This window comes from Cherax quadricarinatus, unplaced genomic scaffold, assembly GCF_038502225.1.
Source record: "Cherax quadricarinatus isolate ZL_2023a unplaced genomic scaffold, ASM3850222v1 Contig2227, whole genome shotgun sequence".
NCBI classification, from domain to species: domain Eukaryota; kingdom Metazoa; phylum Arthropoda; class Malacostraca; order Decapoda; family Parastacidae; genus Cherax; species Cherax quadricarinatus.
This window is the reverse complement of record NW_027197253.1, coordinates 36,233-41,135: the sequence shown is the minus strand read 5'-3', so window position 1 is coordinate 41,135 and position 4,903 is coordinate 36,233.

Below are 4,903 nucleotides of genomic sequence, written 5' to 3'. Positions count from 1 at the left end.
CTTCCATCAAATATTTGGTCATCACTCTATGTTGATGACTTCGCTATTGCCTGTGCAGGCGCTGACTGTCACCTCATTACAGTTTCTCTCCAGCATGCAGTCGACCGTGTTTCCAATTGGGCCACCACACATGGGTTTAAATTTTCCAGCACTAAAACCCACCAAATTACTTTCACTAGACGCTCTGTCATCTCCGATCATCCTTTGTACCTCTATGGCTCCCGTATCCCTGAACGTGATACAGTCAAGTTTCTGGGCCTCCTCTTTGATCGTAGGTTATCCTGGAAACCTCACATTACCTCTCTGAAGGCAACTTGTCACAGCCGGCTGAACCTTCTTAAAACCCTTGCTCATCTTTCATGGGGAGCTGATCGTCGAACCCTCCTTCGCCTACATTCCACCCTTATTTTATCGAAACTTGATTATGGTGACCAGATCTATTCAGCGGCATCTCCTGCTACTCTCTCTAGCCTTAACCCCATTCATCACCAAGGATTACGTTTATGCCTTGGTGCTTTTCGCTCTTCCCCTGTCGAGAGCCTCTATGCAGAAGCGAACGTTCCATCCTTATCCGATCGCCGTGATGCCCATTGCCTTCGCTACTATGTACGCTCTCATGATCTCCGCAATCCTTCCATTTATAGAATGGTCACTGATATTAGTAGACATTCTTTATTTGTTCGCCGCCCCTGTTTACTCCGTCCCTTCTCTCTTCGCCTTCATTCGCTCTTGTCTTCTCTTCAATTACCACCTTTCTATGTTCATGTAGCATCTCACTTTTCCCTACCCCCCTGGGAAGTTCCAGCTGTTCGAGTCTGTTCTTTCTCTCTCCCTTGCTCGAAAGCCCAACTGTCTACGGTCGCTTCCCGCTCTCTTTTTCTTGACCACTTTCACTCTCATTCTCATGCCATTGCTGTGTACACAGATGGCTCTAAGTCTTCTGACGGCGTAGGATTCGCAGCAGTGTTTCCGGACAGCGTCGTACGAGGGCATTTACTATCTTCGGCTAGTATTTTTACTGCTGAATTGTATGCCATCCTTGCAGCACTTATCCGTATTGCATCTATGCCTGTGTCATCATTTGTGGTTGTCTCAGACTCCCTTAGTGCTTTACAGGCTATACAGAAATTTGATACACCTCACCCCTTAGTCCTCCGTATCCAACTTTGGCTACGCCGCATCTTTACCAAGCATAAAGATATTGTTTTTTGTTGGGTCCCTGGTCATGTTGACGTACAGGGCAATGAACAGGCAGACACTGCTGCGCGGTCAGCAGTACATGACCTACCAGTTTCATATAGAGGTATTCCATTTACGGACTATTTTGCTGCAATATCTTCCCACCTTCACACCCGTTGGCAACAACGTTGGTCTACTATGCTCGGCAACAAACTTCAATCTATTAAACCGAGTATAGGTTACTGGCCGTCTTCTTATCACCAGTGTCGAGGTTGGGAGACTACTCTCTCCCGTCTTCGCATTGGCCATACTCGTCTTACTCATGGATATCTCATGGAGAGGCGCCCTGCTCCTCTCTGTGAGAATTGCCAAGCTCCATTATCAGTCAGCCACATTCTGTTGGACTGCCCACTTTATCAACGAGCACGCAGAATTTACCTCCGTCGTCGTCTTCGCTCCGCTGCTCTCTCTTTACCTTCCCTTCTCGCTGATGGACCCACCTTTCATCCGGACTCTCTCATTGACTTTTTGACAACAACTGACTTACTTCACAAATTCTGATACCTTCAGCCCTTTCTACTTCAATCTCTTGCTACCCTCTACCCCCGTACTATCCCCTGCCCCGCTGTTTTCTGTAACCTACTGATCATCCCTCCTCCCTTCTGCCATCCAATACCCTCGCTTCCTTCCCTACCCTGCAGCGCTGTATAGCCCTTGTGGCTTAGCGCTTCTTTTTGATTATAATAATAATAATAGAAGAAGGAAGTTGTACAAAAATACGAGGGAGTGGTTGACACATCGTCAGTGTGGCTTTGTTTATGCTGGAGTGAGCATTAGTCTCCCTGCTCTTCCAAACATTTCACAATAATTCATTGTGTTTGGTGCTTGTAGATTGAGTGCGACTGGAGTGGTAGAGGCAGTGGTTGAGGCAGCTGTTGAGGCAGCTGTTGAGGCAGTGGTGAGGCAGTGAGGCAGTTGAGGCAGCTGATTGAGGCAGTGAGGCAGCTGTGAGGCAGTGGGTGAGGCAGCAGTGGTGTTGAGGCAGCGATTGAGGCAGTGGTTGAGGCAGCTGTTGAGGCAGTGGGTGAGGCAGCTGTTGAGGCAGCTGAGGCAGTGGTTGAGGCAGCGATTGAGGCAGCTGTTGAGGCAGTGGTGAGGCAGCTGTTGAGGCAGCGATTGAGGCAGTGGGTGAGGCAGCTGTTGAGGCAGCTGATTGAGGCAGTGATTGAGGCAGTGTTGAGGCAGCTGTTGAGGCAGCATTGAGGCAGTTGAGGCAGTGTTGAGGCAGCGATTGAGGCAGCTGTTGAGGCAGCAATTGAGGCAGCTGTTGAGGCAGCGATTGAGGCAGTGGTCTGAGGCAGCTTGAGGCAGCGATTGAGGCAGTGGGTGAGGCAGCTGTTGAGGAAGCGATTGAGGCAGCTGTTGAGGCAGCTGTGAGGCAGTTGAAGCAGCGACTGAGGCAGTGGGTGAGGCAGCTGGTGAGGAAGCGATTGAGGCAGTGGTATTTAATAACATACATGTTATTAATAATAATAATACATGTTATTAATAATATGTACTATTATTATTTATAACATATATGTTATTAAATACCACTGCCTCAACCGCTGAATTATTGTGAAATGTTTGGAAGAGCAGGGAGACTAATGCTCACTCCAGCATAAACAAAGCCACACTGACGATGTGTCAACCACTCCCTCGTATTTTTGTACAATTTCCTTCTTCAATTATATCGTATTATTATTCTTATTATTATTATTATTATTATTATTATTATTATTATTTATTTATTTATTTATTATCACACTGGCCGATTCCCACCAAGGCAGGGTGGCCCGAAAAAGAAAAACTTTCACCATCATTCACTCCATCACTGTCTTGCCAGAAGGGTGCTTTACACTACAGTTTTTAAACTGCAACATTAACACCCCTCCTTCAGAGTGCAGGCACTGTACTTCCCATCTCCAGGACTCAAGTCCGGCCTGCCGGTTTCCCTGAATCCCTTCATAAATGTTACTTTGCTCACACTCCAACAGCACGTCAAGTATTAAAAACCATTTGTCTCCATTCACTCCTATCAAACACGCTCACGCATGCCTGCTGGAAGTCCAAGCCCCTCGCACACAAAACCTCCTTTACCCCCTCCCTCCAACCCTTCCTAGGCCGACCCCTACCCCGCCTTCCTTCCACTACAGACTGATACACTCTTGAAGTCATTCTGTTTCGCTCCATTCTCTCTACATGTCCGAACCACCTCAACAACCCTTCCTCAGCCCTCTGGACAACAGTTTTGGTAATCCCGCACCTCCTCCTAACTTCCAAACTACGAATTCTCTGCATTATATTCACACCACACATTGCCCTCAGACATGACATCTCCACTGCCTCCAGCCTTCTCCTCGCTGCAACATTCATCACCCACGCTTCACACCCATATAAGAGCGTTGGTAAAACTATACTCTCATACATTCCCCTCTTTGCCTCCAAGGACAAAGTTCTTTGTCTCCACAGACTCCTAAGTGCACCACTCACTCTTTTTCCCTCATCAATTCTATGATTCACCTCATCTTTCATAGACCCATCCGCTGACACGTCCACTCCCAAATATCTGAATACGTTCACCTCCTCCATACTCTCTCCCTCCAATCTGATATTCAATCTTTCATCACCTAATCTTTTTGTTATCCTCATAACCTTACTCTTTCCTGTATTCACCTTTAATTTTCTTCTTTTGCACACCCTACCAAATTCATCCACCAATCTCTGCAACTTCTCTTCAGAATCTCCCAAGAGCACAGTGTCATCAGCAAAGAGCAGCTGTGACAACTCCCACTTTGTGTGTGATTCTTTATCTTTTAACTCCACGCCTCTTGCCAAGACCCTCGCATTTACTTCTCTTACAACCCCATCTATAAATATATTAAACAACCACGGTGACATCACACATCCTTGTCTAAGGCCTACTTTTACTGGGAAAAAATTTCCCTCTTTCCTACATACTCTAACTTGAGCCTCACTATCCTCGTAAAAACTCTTCACTGCTTTCAGTAACCTACCTCCTACACCATACACTTGCAACATCTGCCACATTGCCCCCCTATCCACCCTGTCATACGCCTTTTCCAAATCCATAAATGCCACAAAGACCTCTTTAGCCTTATCTAAATACTGTTCACTTATATGTTTCACTGTAAACACCTGGTCCACACACCCCCTACCTTTCCTAAAGCCTCCTTGTTCATCTGCTATCCTATTCTCCGTCTTACTCTTAATTCTTTCAATTATAACTCTACCATACACTTTACCAGGTACACTCAACAGACTTATCCCCCTATAATTTTTGCACTCTCTTTTATCCCCTTTGCCTTTATACAAAGGAACTATGCATGCTCTCTGCCAATCCCTAGGTACCTTACCCTCTTCCATACATTTATTAAATAATTGCACCAACCACTCCAAAACTATATCCCCACCTGCTTTTAACATTTCTATCTTTATCCCATCAATCCCGGCTGCCTTACCCCCTTTCATTTTACCTACTGCCTCACGAACTTCCCCCACACTCACAACTGGCTCTTCCTCACTCCTACAAGATGTTATTCCTCCTTGCCCTATACACGAAATCACAGCTTCCCTATCTTCATCAACATTTAACAATTCCTCAAAATATTCCCTCCATCTTCCCAATACCTCTAACTCTCCATTTAATAACTCTCCTCTCCTA